We start from the raw sequence: 20,680 nt of genomic DNA, 5'->3' as shown, positions 1-20,680 counted from the left end.
ACGATTGACTTGAATCTTGTAGAAGGGCAGATTACCACACAAATAGTTTCGTTTACATAGATTAGGGAACAATACCTGAGTAAGTAGGTTGGGCCATTTGGCGGAACTTACAGAGTCTGGGGTAAATTAACATAACTTTAAGATAAACATTTCCATAAAAAAAAAAATGTATTGGTTAACTCAAGGTTTGAGAATAGTTAGCTTCAGGTGAAACCAGGTGTCGTGGCAACATAGCATTTTAAGAGAAACCTTCTTTTAAATTTGTATAGAGAAGAAAAAAATATCGCTGGTTTGTTTCTTCCTGCCACTTAAGAGAGACAAAAATGTCTGGCGCTTGCAGCCTATTTCCTGCGTTTGGAGACCCCTGGCCTTCCTGCCTATTACCCTCTCATCCTCAGACAGCCATTTTGCTTTTTTGCATTCCTTTTTCTTAGGGATGGTCTTGATCCCTGTCTCCAGTACAATGTCATGAACCTTTGTCCATAGTTCATCAAGCACTCTGTCTATCAGATCTATTCACTTGAATCCATCTCTCACTTCCACTGTATAATCATAAGGGATTTGAGTTAGGTCATACCTGAATGGTCTAGTGGTTTTCCCTATTTTTTTCAATTTAAGTTTGCATTTGGCAATAAGGAGTTCATGATCTGAGCCACAGCCAGTTCCTGGTCTTGTTTTTGCTGACTGTATAAAGGTTCTCCACCTTTGGCTGCAAAGAATATAATCAATCTGATTTCGGTGTTGGTCATCTGGTGGTATCCATGTGTAGAGTCTTCTCTTGTGCTGTGCTGCATTGACAGGCAGAGTCTTAACCACTGAACCATCAGGGAAGTCTTTATATCCTTCTGACAGTGCCAGTATCATTTCACCAACCCACTTTTCTCCACCAATCCATCAACTCAACAATTATTTCCCTTGCTATGTGCCAGGCCCTGTGTCAGATGCAGAAGCACGGCCCTCATTCTCACTGTCTTGAACTATTGTGATGCACAGTGAGTGACTCTTGGGTTTACTTACCTCCCTTGCTATCCTACAGCCTTGCTTCTTCCATGCCATGAGTAAAGATGCTCTCCAAGGCAGAATATGACTACCCTCAGCCTTTAGGATGAAGTTGACACTCTGAGCATGGAGCAAGGTGCTCCTAGGTCTGATGTCCCCTGCCAGCTCTCCAGGCTCTTCTCTGCTTTCTGACAGATCACAACCAGTAGTACAAAACCATTTGTGAGATGGCACATGCCTGGTACCTTTCCTCACCTTTGGCCCTTTGCTTAAACCTTTCTTATTACCAACAATGCCCTTTCCTATCTGGTGGATACTGATTCCACTGTTCAAGATTTAGTACAAGAGTATTTAAAAAGTCTTTCTTGAACACCATCCCTACCCTGTTCCCAGGCAAGTGTGACCCCACCTCTGCTACATGCTTCACTGCAGACCCCTCATGGAGCATCTCCAGCGTCACACATCTCCCTGCCTTCCCACTCCAAGTCCTGGAAGACAAGTTACAACTTTGCTCAGTCCACTCTGGGTCTCCCATTCCTGGCCTAACACTTAACTCATGTTTGTCCACAACATGTTTCTGTTGAGTGGATTTCCTCCTGTGGTACCTCAGCAAAAATGTAAAAGGCTAGTGATAAAGAAGAATGAAGATGAAATCAGCTTAGTTACTTTTTGTGTTTCTCTGTCTGCCTTTGTTTCTAGTGCATTGACCAGCACAGAGAAGAGGCTCACTAAGTCATCACTGATTAAAAGGAAATGATGAGGGAATGAGAACTCATGCCTTCTCATCCCCATCTCAGGGCTGCTATTCCCCCTGGAAGGCATATTCAGCAGTGTCTTGGTGCTATTGGTGATAACCCCAGCCTTTAAACACAGTTGCGTCCTGGCACAGTTTCCTTTATACATAGGAACATGCTCATTGTTCTATATTGGCTGATGTTTGTCTGTCTTTCTGGCCTTGTGTGGGTGCAGGGAAAGAAATGTTCAAATCAGCCTGCCTTCCTGGATCAGGGATGGCAGCTTTAGGGCTGAGAAGCAAGTGTACCTTGACTCCTCCCTTCTTCTGCACTCATGGCATGTGTGGCTCTTTTTCTGTTGAGCACAGATGAAGCACAGAATTCTTCTCTACAACACAGTGATATAGTCAATCACTCCAAGTCAGTTCCACATATAATGAAGTTGGTTTGACATCCTTGTCCAACAGCTTCCTAGCCCATCCTTTGCTTGGCAGGTTTTCCCACTGTATCCTTAGTCAGCAGGCTCAAGAGTGCCTTAGGATGACTAGGTTTCTGGAACAGCCTTGGGGCCATCCAGAAGGTACAGGAGGAAATAAGATAGCTCCTGCAGGGCCACAGTGCTCTGCATGTCTGGGGCACAGGGAGTCTGGCCTGGAATCATCTGAGCTTCAGTGGCAGGTCTCTCCATCTGGGGTTTCAAGTGCTCTCTTGGCTATTAAAATTGCAAACCCAGGATAACATTAAAATGTTAACATGCTGTAAAACTTTCTATGTACAAAATCTCACCTGATAGGAAAAAGAGATGAGCCCATAATGGCTGGCTTTCCATCTTCTCGATGGATTTTATTAGAGCGGTAACAAGAGCAATTCCACTTAAAAGACTCTTGTCAGGGAACAGTTACAGTAGATTATAACTTGAAATAGGAAATGAACTCTACTCCATACAGATTTGGAATGGCCAGGGAAAAATGAGCATCAAGAAATACAGTTCTCTGGAATTACACCCATGAAACATTTTGAGGGATATGGGAGTGGGGGGGAGAAACTGTGGGTGGGTTAATTAAGGAGGTAGATCACATTGCTCTATTAGTCCTTCACCAACAGAGCACAAAATAGGCTCAAGAGGAGCCCAGAAATACAATTTTTTATCACTCAAAAATTGCACCCAAGACTGGGAGGAGCATCTGCCAGTCTTGTTATAAAAGCAAACCTGGCACCTCTAATTTTAAGTATCCAGGATAGCACACATATCTTGGAAATAGGAAGGGGGTTCTCAATACCAGGAAAATGAATCCAGTATGAAGACCAAACCGTCCTGTTGAAGTGTCTCAGTGGGAGAAAATGTATTCTGTTCTCTTACTTTCTATTGCCTGACTGATACACATCACCCGTGTTCCCTGTGACACACCATGGCCTCTCTTGAAGGCAATCAACATTCAGTGGCAGCAGCCCTGTGTCCTAAAACTGGCCAATGGCTGTCTTCACTTCTCACCTGGTGTGCCAGGGACTGGAAGACTGATTTTACCCCATACTTGCAGGGATCAGTAGCCAAAATCCCACTGAGTGGTAGTCTTCAGTGCAAGAGCCATTTGTGAAAGGCAGATAACCTGATTGGTGTGTTTGGAGTAAGATTATCTCTCAGCAGAGTCTTGGCCTCTGAGTTCCCTTTCTCAGCTGCCTGTGGGAGGCTGGCCCCAGTTTCTGGGTCTACTGTGTTGGGAGACTGACGCTAACATAATATCTGGGATGAAGTCTGGGCTTAATAGATATAATAGTGCAATTGTAGAAAGTGTCTTTTAGTAAATCTTACATATTTTATGGTTTATATGACAGGCAAAAACTTCTGAGAGATAAGCCAGGTCACAAAATCTCTCATTCACACATTTTAAAGAAATCAGCTCAAATAGTGAAAATGAGGCTAAACTTACCACCATTAACCTAGCACAGAAAGGCTATGTACCTCAAAGCATCAGACAAGGAAGGAAAGAGAAGATTTTGGCACAGTGTCTCTCTCTGTATAACCAAAATTCTCCTAGGGAGCTTTGTTAGTGTTTTTCTTTTTAAGTATTCAACATAAGAAAATGTGTAATTAAACTATTATGCATCTGTTTAATGATCGTGATGAAGCCATTAAAATTAATGCTCATGACTCTTTTATAACAACGTGAAAAGTGCTTACGTAGTATACAAGTTGAAAAGAAAGGACTCAAAATTATATATGCGATGCTATTCAAATTTTGAAAAAACAATGAAAACTGCATTAATAAAACCTTGAGAGAAAGTGGATTAAGACCATTTAAAAAAATAAACTTTAAAAATGTTTAGAATAGATTTATAAAAAGTTTGCTAAGATAGTACAGGGTTTTCTATATACTCCATATTAGTTATCCCCTATTGTTAATATCTTACATTATGGTGGTACATTTTTACAGATGAATCCATATGAATCTGTGTTTAAACAGAGAACATGAGTCAAAATCCTCTGTAGCAGAGTTTTACTTTTGCATGAAATCCTGAAATCTGATCTCTTGTACTTTGTCTTTTCTATTCATGAGTCTCATTACAGGATTAGTTGTGCATCACACAGACACACAGAGGCTGCATCCTGGTAGCTGAAGCTTTTTCTGAAGCTCAAGGAGTACTTTGTGCTGGGGCCAGTGAAATAAGTTGGGTCCCTACAGAGAAGTTTCACAGATCCACAAAGTTTGGAGTGGGTCAAACTGGCAGAACTTCCTTCCCATATTTTGGCAAGGTTGCTTCCAGAGGCTGGAAGGACTTAAGCTTACCCTTTCAAGACAAAGGTAGAAAGGAGCCATAGACTCACCTAATTATTCCAGCTGGTCTCCCCTGATTTTAGCCCACGTTCAAGATGGCCATTAGAGGAGCTACTGCCTTTTCATCTACTTTGCTAGGAAATGGGATTTAGAATCCTGACTTCATGGGTAGAAGCAGAAATAGGTGAGTGAAGAAATGCAAAGAAGCTGAATTCAGGGTTCCTTAAGTTGGAATGGGCTTGTGGCATAATATAAGATGTTATGTTAGATCCCAAATTCAATTCATTGAACTGAGCCAGAAAAAAATACTTGCCATTTATCTCCTGGTTCGTTCATGAAAATGTTTGAGTACATACTGTGTGCCTGGAATTATTTAAGTGCTCAGTTGTGTCTGACTCTTTGCAACCCCATGGATTGTGTGTGGTCTGCCAGACTCCACTGTCCATGAAATTCTCCAGGCAAGAATTTTGGAGTGGGTTACCATTTCCTACTCCAGGAAATATTCCTGACCCAGAAGTCAAGCCTGTGTCTCTTGTGACTCATATACTGGCAGGCAGATTCTTTACCAATTGTGCCATGTAGGAAGCCCAGAGTTATAAAAGATGGCATTTAGAACTAAATTAGCCATGATCTTTCCTCCTTTACTGAATTACTTAAAAGCCCAAATATATTTTACATCATGTGAAATGCTTGGCTGGATGAATCACAAGCTGGAATCAAGATTACTGGGAGAAATATCAATAACCTGAGATATGCAGATGATACCACCCTAATGGGAGAAAGTGAAGAGGAACTAAAAGTCTCTTGGTGAAGATGAAAGAGGAGACTGAAAAGGCCAGCTTAAAACTCAACAGTCAAAAAATTAAGATCATGACATCCTGTCGCATCACTTCATGGCAAATAGATTGGGGAAAAAATGAAAACAGTGACAGACTTTATTTTCTCAGGCTCCAAAACCACTGTGAATGCACCCATGAAATTAAAAGATGCTTGCTTCTTGGGCAAAAAGCTATGACAAGCCCAAACAACATAGTAAAAAGCAGAAACATCAATTTACTGACAAAGGTCCATATAGTGAAAATTATGGTTTTTCCAGTAGCAATGTACAGATACGAGAGTTGGACCATAAAGAAGACTGAGTGCCAAAGAATTGATGCTTTCCAACTATGGTGCTGAAGAAGACTCTTGAGAGTCCCTTGTTCAGCAAAGAGATCAAACCATTCAATCCTGGAAATCAACCCTGAATATTCATTGGAAGGACTGATACCGAAACTGAAGCTCTAATACTTTGTACACCTGATGTGAACAGCTGACTCATTGGAAAAGACCCTGATGCTGGGAAAGATTGAGGGCAGGTGAAGAAGGGGAGACAGAGGATAAGATGGTAGGATGGGATAATTAACTCAATGGACATGAGTTTGAGCAAACTCCGGGTGACAGTGAAGGGCAGGGAAGCCAGGGGTGCTACAGTCCATGGGGATGCAAAGAGTCAGACAAGATTTAACAACTGAAAAACAACAACAATGTATTTTAAATTGGATTATAATGTTAATATAGCATTATATTCATTTCATGAGTATTACATGCTGATTTCATATTTCCATATATTGTGAAATGATCATTGCAATAAGTCTGATTAACGTCAATCACCATATAGAGTTAGAAAAAAATTTTTCCTGTTGTGGGAACTTTTAAGATCGACTCTCTTAGAAACTTTCAAATGTATGTTATGATTAATTATAGTCACCATTACATAGCCAGGACTCATTTATTTTATAACTGGAAATTTGTATCTTTTGACCCCTTTCACCCATTTAAACCCTTCCCTCACTACCCCTACCACTCTGGCAGCCATCAGTCTGTTCTCTGGGTCTCTGAGCTAGATTTTTGCTTGTATATTTTCCTGTTTTGTTATTTTTAAGATTACACATATAAGTGATATCATACAGTATTTATCTTTCTTTGTCTAAATTATTTCACTTAACATAATTCCCTCAATGTTCATCCATTTGCTGCAAATGTCAATATTTCCTGTTTTTAATGACTGAATAATAATGTGTTATAACATCTACAGTAAACAGGTCTTACTTTCATTGAACTTTTCTCTCTTTTAATCTCTAATTTATTTCTTTTACAATCTTTGTTTCCTTTCTTCTACCAATTTTGAGCTTTATTTCTTCTCATTTTTTCTTGTTCTCTGAAATGTAGGGTTAAATTCTTTATTTGATATTTTCCTTCTTTATTGAAGTAACATTCTTTTTCTTTGATTTTTTTTTTTAATTGGAGGATAATGACTTTACAATATTGTGTTGGCTTCTGCCATACATCAACATGAATCAGCCACAGGTACACATATGTCCTCCCACCCTCCTGAAACTTACCATCTCCCCCCTCCATCCCACCCCTCTAGATTGTCACAGAACATTGGGTTGAGCTCCCGGTCTCACACAGCAAAATCCCACTTGCTATCTATTTTACATATTGTAATGTATATGTTTCCATGCTATTCTCTCAATTCACCCACTCTCTCCTTCCTCCACTGCTGTGTCCACAATCCGTTCTCTATATCTCGTCTCCATTGCTGCCCTGCAAATAGATTCATCAGTATGCTCTTTCCATATGCATGCATTAATACACAAGATTTTCTTCCTCTTTCTGACTTGCTTCACTCTGTATAATAGGCTCTAGGTTCATCCACATCATTAGGACTGACTCAAATGCATTACCTTTTATAGTTTTTTAATATTCCATTGTATATATTTGTACCACAGTTTCTGTATCCATTCATCTGTTGATGGATATCTAGATTGTTTCCATATCCTAGCTGTTGTAAAAAGTGTTACAGTTAATACCGGGGTACTTGTGTCTCTTTCAATTATGGTTTTCTCAGGATATATGTCCTGTAGTGGGATTGTAGGGTTATATTGTAGTTCTATTCCTAGATTTTTAAGGAACTTACATACAGTTCTCCATAGTGGCTATATCAATTTACATTCCCACCAATAGTGCAAGAGGGTTTTCTTTTCTCCACATCCTCTCCAGCATTTATTGTTTGTGGATTTGTAAATGATGGCCATTCTGACTAGTGTGAGGTGATACCTCATTGCTTTGATTTGCATTTCTTTAATAATGAGTGATGTTGAGGATCTTTTCTTGTGTTTGTTGGCTTTCTGTATGTCTTCTTTGAGAAATGACAACTCGTTCCAGTATTCTTGCCTGGGAAATCCCATGGACAGAGGAGCCTGGAGAGTACAGACCGTGGGGTCGCAAAAGTCGGACGTGACTTAGCAACTAAACTACCACTACTTCCACCATGCTTTCTTTGGAGAAATGTATGTTTTTGCCCATTTTTTGATTGGGTTGTTTGTTTTTCTGGTATTGAGCTTCATGAGCTGCTTGTATGTTTTAGAGATTAATCCTTTGTCAACTGTTTCATTTGCAATTGCTTTCTCCCATTTTGAGAGTTTTCTTTTAATCTTGTTTATTGTTTTCCTTAGCTGTGCAAAAGCTTATAAGTTGAATTAAGTCCCATCTGTTTACTTCTGATTTTATTTTCATTACTCTAGGAGGTGAGTCAAAGAGGGACTTGCTCTGATGTGTGTTAAAGAATGTACTACCTAAGTTTCCTTCTAAGAGTTCTATAGTTTTTGTCCTAATATTTAAATCTTTAATCCATTTTGAGTTTATTTCTGTGTATAGTGTTAGAAGAGCTTCCCAGGTGGTGCTAGTGGTAAAGAACCAGCCTGACAATGCAGTAAACATCTGTTTACTGTAGATGTTATAACACATTATTATTCAGTCATTAAAAACAGGAAATATTGACATTTGCAGCAAATGGATGGACATTGAGGGAATTATGTTAAGTGAAATAATTTAGACAAAGAAAGATAAATACTGTATGATATCACTTATATGTGTAATCTTAATCTTGTAAAAGATGCAAGTTTGATCCTTGGGTCAGGAAGATCCCCTAAAAAGGACATGGCCATGCACTGTAGTATTCTGCCTGGAGAATCCCATGAACAGAGGAGCCTGGTGAGGTACAGTCCATGTAGTCTTGAAGAGCTGAACATGACTGAAGTGACTTAACACTCATACACATAGTGTTAGAAAGTTTTCTAGTTTCATTCTTTTATGTGAAGCTGTCCAGTTTTCCCAGCACTACTTATGGAAGAGGCTGCCTTTTCTCCATTGTATATTCTTGCTTCCTTTGTCAAAGATAAGGTGCCCATAGGTGTATGCATTTATCCCTGGGCTTTCTATCTTGTTCCATTGGTCTATATTTCTGTTTTTGTGCAAACGCCATACTGTCTTAATGACTATAGCTTTGTAGTATAGTCTGAAGCCAGGAAGGTTGATTCTTCCAGCTTCATTCTTCTTTCTCAAGATTGCATTGGCTATTTGGGGTCTTTTGTGTTTCCAGAGGAATGATTTTTGTTTGTTTGTTTGTTTGTTTTTTTCTAGTTTTGTGGAAAATGCCATTGGTAGTTTGATAGGAATTGCATTGAATCTGTAGACTACTTTGGGTAATATAGTCATTTTAATCCATTTACGTATAAGGTAGTTATTGATATGTATGTTCATATTGCCATTTTGAATTAAGAATAAGTATATTCTTAATTGTTTAGTTAAGAATATCTTTTTCCATCCCCTGACTTTCAGTCTGTTTATGTCCTTAGGTCTGAAGTGGGTTTCTTGTAGGCAATATATACATGGGTCTTGTTTCTGTATCCATTCGTATAGTCTGTGTCTTTTGGTTGGGACATTTAATACATTTAAATGTCCATTGGGTAACATGGTCATTTTAATCCATTTACATTTAAGGTAGTTATTGATACATATGTTCCTATTGCCATTTTCTTAATTGTTTACAGTTTGTTTTTGTGAGTCTTCTTCTTTTACGTTCCTACTAGAGAAGTTTCTTTGGCATTTTTTGTAAGGCTGTTTTGATGGTCCTGAGCTCTCTTAGGTTTTTTTTTTTTTTTTTTTGGTCTATAAAGTTTTTGGTTTCACTGTCAAATCTGAATGAAATCCTTGATGGGTAAGTAATCTTGGTTGTAGGTTTTTCTCTTTCATCACTTTAAGTATATCCTGCCACTCCCTTCTGGCTTGCAGAGATTCTGTTGAAAAATCAGCTCTTAGCCTTATGGGGATTTCTTTGTATGCTATTTTTTGCTTTTCCTTTGTGACTTTTAATATGTTTTTCTTTGTGTTTAATTTTTGTTAGTTTGATTAATATGTGTCTTGGTGTATTTCTTTTTGGATTTATCCTGTATAGGTACCTCTGGGCTTCCTGGACTTTATTTCTCCTAGGTCTTTGTTAAATGTGTTAAATGTTTCTTGCATTTTCTCCATTCTACTTTCAATATTTTGAAGCTCCTTTACTATCATTACTCTAAATTCTTTTTCATATAGGTTCCCTATCTCCTCTTCATTTATTAGGCCTTGTAGCTTTTTTACCATTCTCCTTTATTTGTAACTTTTTTTTTTAATGGGTGGGACCATGTTCTTGTCTTACTAATTATTTGACCTAAAGTTTCCAGTAGTGGAGTTTACAGGCAGTTGAGTAGACTCAGATTTTGGTGTTGAGATGTGGACCTCTGAAATACCTAAACTAATTAATATTCCTTGGGGCCTGGGGTTCTCTGTTACTCCAGCAGTTCAGACTCAGCATTCCTGCCTCATTGGCTCAGGCCTGATCTCTGGCCCATGAACCAAGATTCCACAAGCCATAGGATGCAGGGAAAAAGAAAGAAATAAAGGGAGAATAGTAACAAAGAATAAAATACAACACGTCCTGAAGGGTAAAATTCAACTCCATTAGCAAAGAGAGGGAAGGAAACAAACACACACACACAAATAAAAAGTAAGAAAAATAAAAATAATAGGGTGCAGAATAATAGCAAAGATTAAAAAATAATTGAGTATGTTTACAAAACTAACAGAAATAGTAGGAAAGATATGAATAAGTATGAAACAACCACTGAAGGGTAAAACTGAACTCCACTGGCAAATAGTGAAACAAACAAACAAATTAACTAACAAACAAAAAGGTGGAAAAAAACCTTTACTGTGAGGGCACAGCTTAGGTGTAGAAGAGTTTATGTATTGGAGGTGTTTAGGTGGAGGTGGGATTTAGACAAGAGTGGGGTTCTGATTGAGGACCCAAGCCTTCAGAAATGGCCCTGGGTCCATACAGCCAAAGAGACCTCTGCAGTGCCTCCAGCTTTGAGGTACAGAGGATAAGGCCCAGGTCCCCAGGAGGCTTCCTGAGGCCATGGGTTGGGCAACAACAGATGGATTCCCCTCTCCTCCACACCTGGAGGGACCTTCCCAGCCAGCCCTGCTCCATTCCCCCTCCTTCCGGCACCCACAAGGCCTGTGTGGGAGAGGGTGCCCTCCGTGGTGTCTCTGGAGGACAGAGGAGGCCCTGGAGGGCAGAGGGTTTGGGCTGGTGGGCGGAGGGTGCTCCGAGGGAGGGTGGCCATGGAGGATGGAGGTGGCCCCCAAAAGGCAAAGGGAACCAGAGGGTAGGAGGAGTGCTAGATGATGGTAAGCCCAGTCCAGAGGTCAGACAAGGCCCTTGGAAGAGTGAGGGGTCAGGTTGAGGATGGGGATCCTGGAGGGAGGAGAAGGCCCAGAAGGGAGGAGAGGGCCTTGGAGAGCAGAGGCAGGCCATAACAGGCAGAGGGGAGCCCCTGGGGACAGATGGCTCAGTCCAGAGGGCAGATGTGAGTCACTAGAGGGATAAGGGTTCTTTAGAGGGTGGGGACTCCAGAGGGAGGAGGAACCTGGGATGTGGGAACAGAGGCTGGTGAGGAGGGGAGTTCCGGAAGGTGGACAGGCCAGGAGCATGGAGGTGGTTCTGAAGGCTGAAGGGCTCAACCTGGGGGTCTTAGGAGGCTCCCCAGGGCTGAGTGGGTGGGAGAACACCAGGGTGTTCCCTATTCCTGGAACTGCTCAGGAGGCTCTTCCCTCAGTCTCGTAGTCAGAAGGCCCATGGGAAGGCGGTCCCTGAAGAGTGGAGGGCTCCCTGCAGGGCAGAGGGCAGAAGATTCAGCTAGAGGGTAGAGAGGGCCCTGGAGGGCACAGGGGGACCCAGAGGGCAGAAGCCCCAGCCCTCAGGCCCTTGAAAACTCCTGGGCCCAAGTGAAAGGGGAACACCATGGGCTTTCCCAGTGAATCCTCCAGCCTGGACCTTCCCCACCCCCTCCTATCAGTACCTGGTGGTCCCTAGGGCCCCTCCTGCCCGCCTGCTTGCCAGAGGCCTCCCCTAACACCCACAGGCAATCTAGGCATGGGAGACATGACTCTGCATCTCCCCTCACTGCCGTCTTGGTCCTGCCCCTGGAGTGAGAATTTTGAAGTAACATTTATTGCTATGAGCTTCACTCTTAGAACTACTTTTGCTACATTCCATAAACTTGGTATGTTGTATTTCTATTTTCATTTATCTCAAGTTGCTTTTTTTTTTCTGTTTGTTTTTTTTTTTTTTAATTTCTTCCTTGACCCATTGATTGTTTAGTAATGTGTTGTTTAATCTTCACATATTTCTTAACTTTCTAGTTTTCTTCTTGTAATTGATTCTAATTTAATTTCATTATGATTAGAAAAACACTTTGATTAAATTTAGAAAAGTCCCACTTTCTTGTTATGATATATCCTAAAAGCGCCCTTCTGATATATTTCGAATCTATTCACATACATGCCCCAGATAAAGACTGAAATTCATAAAGACCCTAAATCATATCTTAGGTGATCCAGAAGACAAGGGAATTCTTCAACTAATACCAATGTTCCAAGCTGAGTATAATAACAACCATGACCAGGAAAACCAATCTAGCAAAATCACGCCTTATCTGTACCTTGTGACTCCAAAAGATAAATGTAGCTTTTCTTCAGTCTTGCTTTATGGACTGGTCATAAGAATTCTAAACAGACTTTAGGCTTAGAATGTAGGTCAGGCTTGATGCTCAACAAATGAACATTTAAGATAAATTTTCATGTGGTGCTGAGTCATGGATATATCAGAAAGCTATGACTGCTGGAGAGCTGAGGCTTCACTTAGTGAGTCTTGGTATGTTTGAGGGAAGAGATATATGTAGAATGTGAGTATTTATCCTAAAGGAGATCAGTCCTGGGTGTTCATTGAAAGGACTGATGTTGAAGCTGAAACTCCAATACTTTGGCCACCTGATGCGAAGAGCTGACGCATTTGAAAAGACCCTGATGCTGGGAAAAATTGAGGGCAGGAAGAGAAGGGGACGACAGAGGATGAGATGGTTGGATGGCATCACTGACTCAGTGGACATGGTTTTGGGTGAACTCTGTGAGTTGGTGATGGACAGGGAGGCCTGGTGTGCTGCAGTTCATGGGGTTGCAAAGAGTTGGACACGACTGAGCGACTGAACTGAACTAAACTGAGTATTTAAGGAGAATGTGGGGAGAAGTTTAAAAAAGAAGATGAAACTATCAGAAATAATAATAATTTCAGTTGACAAAAAGATCAAGATGCTTTGCAGAGAAGCGTTGAAGGCTAAGAAAGATTGGTACCCAGAGGAGAGTAGAATGTAACACACTCATCATGGTAACCATGGTAATCATGCAGCAGCAGTCTTCATACCCTGAGGCCTGTGATGAGTCAGCCCATTGTTAGCACATCTCATGCATGCATTATCTTTTGAAATTGCACACAGCTAATCTGTAGTGTAGTGTAGTGTAGTACTGTGTCTCCTAGAAGGAACATAGAGAAGCATAGAGAAGTGAAATTTGGCTTGCCTAACATCAAAGTTGGCTGATTTACTTCAAAGCCCCAGCTTCTGAACACTATACTCATCCATCCATCCATCATCATCTTATTCACTTAATCACCTACCCTGTTACCCATTGATCCACACATCCATCTACCCATCTACCCATCCATTTACATATCTATCCATTCCATCCATCCTCCCAGCCAGCCATCCAGCCATCTATCCATCCATGTGGAAATTTGGTGGTACCACCTGATGAATGAGCATTGGGTGTTTCAGAGTCACTTCTGAGAGCCTCCTGCTATGTTGGCTAATGAAGTGAAGGCCAGAGGACAATGACATGGGCACAATTTCAATAGGAGGAAAATATTTCTTGAAACTAAGTGTGAACAGAGGGAACTAATGACTGAAGAATGGGTGAAGCTTTTTATTCCCTTTTAATGAAATTAAAGCTAGGTTTTCACCTGACTTGATAAATAATATTTTTCTCCAACACAAAGCAAGGAAATGAATAAGAAGAATACTTTTTTTTTCTCTCCCAGTCCTAAGCTTCAGTGGTTTTCTGAGTGTCTTGGAATATCTCTATGTGAGGAGGGATCTGGAAGAGTTGTTTTTACTGTTTCTTTCCTTATTTAGGGGCGGGTAGGGTGGGAGGCAGTTTAGGGCCTCTTGTAAGAGTGCAGTCTAGTGAACTAAATCGTTTGAAGAAATCACAAAATGCTGTCATTTTTCAAATGGCTACATAAAATTGTTTTAGAATTTTAGTTTTAAAAATGTATCCTAGCATGACAAGTTTTTATTTCAAAAGAACTTTTTTTATAGCCAACTGATAAACTATAGTAGTAGTACCCAATAAAACTGCATGCAGATCTTTAACTACAGTGGCATAAATGTTGTCACTGCAATAAAGGGAATAAGAGCATTGTCAGACCTGCCTTTTTACATATACACTGATGTCCTCAGTCTGTGAAAGGATAGAGGACTGATTATATTCATGAAGTCGTAAGAGTTACGAAAACATTGACAAATATACAGCTGTGTACAGAGTAACCCAAATGAAATATTTTCACTCTACAATTCAGTCCTGGCTGGTGACAGAGAGCTTGGGACACGCCAAGCCTCTGCATTATTTATTATGGTTGTGCCGCTCTTATAAAAGTGTAAGCAATATTAGAAGTCACCTGAGTGGAAAAACTGATTATTTTGTCATTTCATGCCTTTGATGCATCGCATTCTTCATGTTGGTTATCTGAGACACTTCACGCTATTAGCAAAGACCATTTTTTCACATTGACAAAACTCTGCTGAAGAGCCAGATAGTAATCGTATTAAACATTATGAAGCTGGGTTCATTAAAAAGGGGGAAAGTGCTTCATGAGTACCGATAGCAGCCTCCCTCACGCTGCGTGTTTAGTTTCTGTAGAGAATCACATTCCGATACAATAACAGATCAGGCAGATAAACATGGGGATCCACACGAAGAACTGTGTAATGAACTGGAAAGGATGTGATGAAAAGAAGCAGCTGGCAGAGAATTCTACCATGGCAAGAATTTGGTACTGAATCTTGTTCTTGGGGCTGGGAAAAATGAATATGTTCTGGTGTCTGCTGGACCAGTAGGTAGTTTTGCTTATTCAGCTTACACTAGATAGAACAGCTGAAGAAAGACTTCAAACTGTAGATAAGAAGAGTTATTAATAGGATAATACCCAGGAATGTTGATCCTGCATTAGCTGGAGGGAGGGCAAGCTTTTGAAGAGAACATAGATAATTTGGATCCTGAGAACATCAAGCAGCAGGGGATCTATCTTCAGAGCATGAAGGCAGGTGTTAGGACAAATCCTAAGAAGAAGAAGAGGAGAGTATGACCAAGTCCACTGGGAGCTGGCTTGGGGTGAATGTGTGCTATAGTATTCTTTAATTCCTCCCTCTCTCAGTAGTACATAATCTTCCTCACAGGTCTTCTGCTCCAGGGTAGCTGAAGCATGCGCCTGAGCCCTAAGTAAGAATTTCACTGCTGCTATTGTCGACTGCCATTCCTGCACCTACTGGACTCTGTTACCTGGAGGGTGAGGACTGAGCCGTGACAGCCTGCTTCTCAGCAAAGTTTTCCTCACAGGGTATAAGTGCTCCTCAATTGCCGGTTCACTAAATAACAAAATATTTACTGCTACAGAGGCTCAATTAGTTTTTGTTTTATCCTAAGCTTCTTTAGGGTAAAGATGTTCTTTCTTTTTTATTTTTATTTATTTTTTTGTTCTTTCTTTTTTAATGTGGCTCTGTTCCTTGTATATTCACATAGTTGCATTGATAGGTATATGAACAAATATACTCACAATTTAATGAAGTCTAAAGTGTTTTCCCGGAAAAGGAAATGGCACCCCACTCCAGTACTCTTGCCTGGAAAATCCCATGGACGGAGGAGCCTGGTAGGCTGCAGTCCATGGGGCCGCTAAGAGTCGGACACGACTGAGCGACTTCACGTTCACGTTTCACTTTCATGCATTGGAGAAGGAAATGGCAACCCACTCCAGTATTCTTGCCTGGAGAATCCCAGGGACAGGGGAGCCTGGTGGGCTGCTGTCTATGTGGTCGCATAGAGTTGGACACAACTGACGCGACTTAGCAGCAGCAGCAGCAAAGTATTTTCCTATGCACACTAAACTTCTCAAAGGAGTTTAAAGCTTCTGTATCTCCTTTTGGCCTATTAACTAAAGCAGTGCCCAGAGTAGAAATTTAGTAAATATTGGCAGAATGGAAGGAAGGAAGAACTGACAAATAATAAATTCATCCTCTGTGTAAGAACCTTTTAACCTGGACAATGAGTGAGAACCTTCTTTTAACACTTTGGGTAGGGATATGACATAGAATCTTCTAGAGTCAAGAAGATTGTAGTAGAGTTTCTGAAATAAAAATAGGAGGAGTCTAGGATAAATTTTGGATGATTCCGACTTCGCATCGTTTCCAGCCCTCCTGTCTCTACCTTAAAACCTCATACTCAATGGTGAGCTCTAGAATTTGATGTTATTGGTGATATCTGTACCTCAAAGATGGTATATTTGGCTGAAGAATTGCAGACACAGTTCTCACAGGGCTGGTAGCCTTAGATGGCACTACTGACCTCATGACCTTGAGTGAACACCTTTAACCCTACGAGTCTCAGATCCCTCACATGAGAAATGAATGACAATTTTTTGCTTTGCCTGACTACGTATGTAAATCAGAAGTAACTGATATTCAGTCCCTCACAAGCAGTAGATAAGAAAAAGTTTGTGAAATTTTTGTCTACAGTGAATAATCTATTCCTTTTATAATTTGCAGAAATAAACTGAATGCTTCATTGTTTCAAGAGTTCAAAACACGCAGAAAATGTGAAGCTTATCTTTCATTACTACAAATTCTCAACACAACTTGGCACCAAAGATATCTAGATTGACATTAAATACCTACATGTAATAAGTGCATGTGTGTTTGTGTGTGTGTGTGTGTGTCTGTGTGTTTTATAAATAGGATCCTTCTTACACATGGCTTATTGTTGTTCAGTCATTAAATCGTGTCTGTCTCTTTGGGATCCCATTAACTGCAGCACACCAGGCTTACCTATCCTTCACTATCTCCCAGAGTTTGCTCAAATTCATATCCATTGAGTCAGTGATGCCATCCAACCATTTCATCCTCTGTCACCCCCTTCTCCTTCTGCCTTCAATGTTTCTCAGCATCAGGGTCTTTTCCAATGTCAGCTCTTCACATCAGCTGGCCAAGGTACTGGAGCTTCAGCTTCAGTATCAGTCCTTCCAATGAATATTCAGGGTTGAGTTCCTTTAGGATGGACTGGTTTGATCTCCTTGAAGTCCAAGGGACTCTCAAGAATCTTCTCCAGGACCACAATCTGAAAGCATCACTTCTTTGGTACTCAGCCTTCTTTATGATCCAACTTTCACATCTGTATATGACTACAGAAAAAAAAAACATAGCTTTGACTATAAGGGCCTTTGTCGGCAACGTGATGTCTCTGCTTTGTAATATGATGTCTAGGTTTGTCATAGCTTTCCCTACAAGGGGCAAGAGTTTTTTAAATTCATGGGTGTAGTCACCATCATCAGTGATTTTGGAAACAAAGAAAATAAAATCTGTCACTACTTCTATTTTATCTCTATCTATTTGCCATGAAGTGATGGGACTGGAGGCCATGATTTAAGTTTTCTGAATATTGAAGTTTAAACCAGCCATTTCACTCTCCTCTTTCACCCTCATTAATAGGCTCTTTACTTCCTCTTCACTTTCTGCCATTAGAGTGGCATCTGCGCATCAGGTTGTTGATGTTTCTCCCAGTAATCTTAATTCCAGCTTATGATTCATCCAGCCCAGCATTTCACATAATGTACTCTGCATATAAGTTAACTAAACAGGTTGATAATATACAGCCTTGAAGTCCTTTCCAATTTAGAACCACTCCATTTTTCCATGTCTAGTTCTAACTTTTGCTTCCTGACTCACATACAGATTTCTCAGCAGGCAGGTGAGGTGGTCTGGTAGTTCCATCTCTTTAAGAATTTTCCACAGTTTGGTATGATCCACAAGGTCAAAGGCTTTAGAGGAGTCAATGAAGCAGATTTTTTTTTTTTCTGGAATTTCCTTGCTTTTTCTATGATCCAATGGATGTTGGCAATTTGGTCTTTGGTTTCTCCACTTTTTCTAAATCTAAATTGTACATCTGGAACTTCTCAGTTCACATACTTCTGTAGCCTAGCTTGAAGGGTTTTGAGTATTACTTTGATAGCATGTGAAATGAGAGCAATTGTATGATAATTTGAACATTTTTTGACATTGCCTTTCTGTGGGATTGGAGTGGAAACTGACTTTTTCCAATCCTGTGGCCATTGTTGAGTTTTCCAAATTTGCTGACATATTGAGTGCAGCACTTTCACTGCAGCATCTTTTAGAATTTGAAATAGCTAAGCTGGAATTCCATCACCTCCACTAGCTTTGTTTGTAGTAATGCTTCCTAAGGCACACTTGACTTCAAACTTCAGGATGTCTGGCTCTAGGAGAGTGATCACACCATCGTGGTTATCTGGGTCATTACACTTTTTTAAAAATAGCTCTTTTGTGTATTCTTGACACCTCTTTTCAGTCTCTTCTGCTTCTGTTAGGTCCTTTACCATTTCTGGCCTTTATTGTGTCAGTCTTTGCATAAAATGTTCCCTTGGTTCCTCCAGCTTTCTTGAAGAGATCTCTAATCTTTCTTATTTTATTGTTTTCCTCTATTCTTTTGCATTGTTCACTTAAGAAAACTTTCTATCTCTCTTTGCTTTTCTCTGGAACTCTGAATTCAACTGGGTGTGTCTTTCCCCTCCTCCTTTGCCTTTTGCTTCTCTTCTTTTCTCTATTTGTAGTGTTAGCCGCTCAGTTGTGTCCAACTCTTTAAGACCCCATGGACTGTAGCCAACCAGGCACTTCTGCCCATGGGATTCTCCAGGCAAGAATACCGAAGTGGGTTGCCATTCCCTTCTCCAGGTTCTCTATTTGTAAGACCCCCTCCACCCCGCCCCCGGCCCAGACTTTGTCGTTTTTGTTTTTCACTGAATTGGGCCTTCCTCGTGTGTAGGCTTCCTCTAGTTTCAGAGTGCGGGGGCTGATCTCTAGTTGCACTAGAAAGGCTTCTAATTGAGGTCACTTCTTAATTGCCTAAGATGGTGGAGCAGAAGATCATGCACTCATCCCCTATGAGAACACCAAAATCACAACTAGCTATTGAACAACCATTGGCAGGATGTTGTTGGAACCTATCAGAGAAAGATACCTCATGTTCAAGGACAAAGGAGAAGGGTAGGAGGGGCACAATCATGTTAAATTCAAATCCTATACCCATCAAGTGGGCGACCCACAAACTGGAGAACAATAACACCAAAAATATTCTTGCCCTGTTGCAAATGTTCTAGACCCCACGTCAGAATTTCCAACCTGGGAATCCAGCAAAGGGACTAGGAATTCCCAAGGAATCTGACTTTGAAGGCCAGCAGGATTTGATTACAGGACTTCCACAGGACTGGGTGAAACAGAGACTATTGGAGGGCACAAACAAAATCTTGTGGGCACCAGGACTGAGGGGATGAAACAGTTACTCCACCTGAGACTGAGTCCGACTTGCCTGAGAATGTTTGAGGGTCTCTGGAAGAGAAGTGGGTCAGCAGCGGCATGCTCCAAGGACAGGGACACTGGCAGCAGCAGTCCTGGGAGGTGCATGTTGACATAAATTCTGTTAGAGTTTGCTAATAACCATACCATAGAGGCTGTAGACTCCAGGACTGGGACTGCCTCAGACCAAACAACTAACATGGAGGGAGCATAGCCCCACCATCAGTCAGTCAATCAGTTCAGTTTCTCAGTCATGCACGACTCTTTACAACACCATGGACTTCAACACATCAGGCTTCCCTATCTATCACCAACTCCCAGAGCTTACTCAAACTCATGTCCACTGAGTCGATGATGCCATCCAAGCATCTCATCTTCTGTTATCCCTTTCTCCTGCCTTCAATCTTTCCCAGAATCAGGGTCTTTTCCATGGAGTCAGTGCTTCACATCAGGTGGTCAAAGTATTGAAGTTTCAGCTTGAGCTTCAGTCCTTCCAATGAACATTCAGGACTGATTTCCTTTAGTAATGACTGGTTTGAGCCCCTTGCAGTCCAAGGGACTCTGGAGAGTCTTCTCCAATACCACAGTTCAAAAGCATCAGTCCTTTGGCACTCAGCATTCTTTATAGTACAACTCTTATATTCATACATGACTGCTGGAAAAACCATAATTTTGACTAGATGGACTTTTGTTGACAAAGTAATGTCTCTGTTTTTTAAGTAGACAATTGGATTAAAGATTTATTGAGCATTGCCCTGCCAACCTGAGCAAGACCTAGTTTTCCCCACAGCCAGTCCCTCCCATCAGGAAGCTTACACAAGCCTCTTATCCTCATTCCTCAGTGGGCAGACAGAAGAAGCAAAAACTATAACCCCACAGCCTTCAGAATGAAAACCACAATCACATATGGTTTTACTTACTGTTTTCTTTTCAATCAGTCATTAAAGATAACCTCTAAGATGCACTGTATAATGTTGTATAGTTTTCCCTAGCATGGAAGCATTGCTCCAGTATTAAAGGGGACTTAGGTTACTTGTTGGATGCTGAAGTGAATGCCTTGTCCATGCCACTCTGAGCCCCCATAAAAGCATTTCTCTCAAAGATATGATTGCATCCCTAGTGCACTGTGTCCCAAGTTCCTACTGTCACAAAGGCAATCTTTCTCCTTGACTTTGCCTGTGGTTTCTCAGCAGTGTACATCTTTTTAAAACAGTTCTTTCTTCATAAACAGTGGGAGTCAGCTGACACATATTTTAGCACTGGCTGAACAATTTGCACATTT

The sequence above is a fragment of the Cervus elaphus genome, chromosome 33 (genome assembly GCF_910594005.1).
Source record: "Cervus elaphus chromosome 33, mCerEla1.1, whole genome shotgun sequence".
Taxonomy (NCBI): domain Eukaryota; kingdom Metazoa; phylum Chordata; class Mammalia; order Artiodactyla; family Cervidae; genus Cervus; species Cervus elaphus.
Note: the sequence above shows the minus strand (reverse complement) of the source record.